The sequence below is a fragment of the Cebus imitator genome, unplaced genomic scaffold (genome assembly GCF_001604975.1).
Source record: "Cebus imitator isolate Cc_AM_T3 unplaced genomic scaffold, Cebus_imitator-1.0 Scaffold338, whole genome shotgun sequence".
Taxonomy (NCBI): domain Eukaryota; kingdom Metazoa; phylum Chordata; class Mammalia; order Primates; family Cebidae; genus Cebus; species Cebus imitator.
The window spans coordinates 376,378-377,467 of NW_016107653.1; positions in this window are offsets into that span (position 1 = coordinate 376,378).

Consider the following 1,090-nt stretch of genomic DNA (forward strand, 5'->3'; position numbering starts at 1 on the left):
AAAATAAAATAAAATAAGTGGTTAGGATGGTACATTCTACGTTGTGGGTATTTTGTCACAATGTTAAAAAAAGAAAACAAGCAAGACACTTGTCAACTGACATTCTGTTAGCTAAACGTGGTCTCTTTTTACATATCTGTGTTTTCTGGCTTTTCCACAATAAAAATACATTATTTGTGTAATAAGATAAACATGTGGCTGGGTGCGATGGCTCATGCCTATAATCCCAGCACTTTGGGAGGCTAAGGTGGGAGGATCACTTGAGCCCAGGAGTTCAAGACCAGCCTGGGCAACGTAGTGAAACCTCATCTCTACAAGATACAAAAATTATCTGGGTGCAGTGGTACATGCCCATAATCCCAGCACTTTGGGAGGCTGAGGCAGCTGGATCACCTGAGGTCAGGAGTTCGACAGCCTGGCCAGCATGGTAAAACCCTGTCTCTACTAAAAATTCAAAAATTAGCCAGGCATAGTGGTAGTCCCAGCTACTCAGGAGGCTGAGGCAGGAGAATTGCTTGAATGTGGGAGGCGGAGGTTGCAGTGAGCCGAGATAGCGCCACTGCACTCCAGCCTGGGTGACAGAGACTCTGTCTCAATAAATAAATAAATAAAATGTTTAATAAAACACATGCTTCTGTATCTATGTCTCTACTCTTCAGGAACATCAATGTCCTGTAGACACACTGGAGGCATTGCTCTAGAATAAAACATGACGTCAATGCCATTGGATCCAGAATTCAGGAAAATTGTTCTCTAGGACATTACTGGGACACTTAGTGACATTTAATCAAGGACGGACTGTAGACACTACTGCGGTCTCAGTGCCATGTCTGCTGAGTTTGATGATATGCCGTCGTTCTTGGAGAGGTAGGCTGAAGCATTTAGGAGTGAAGAGTCATGGTATTTGCAATGTGTTCCCAAATGGCTCATTCAAATAATAATGTCCACTTCTTGCTCTTAAAAGTTATGAGGCACAGTGACTCACCCCTGTAATCCTGGCACTTTGGGAGCCTGAGGTGGGAGGATCAGAAGGTCAGGAGTTCTAGACCAGCCTGGCCAATATGATGAAACCCTGTCTCTACTAAAAATA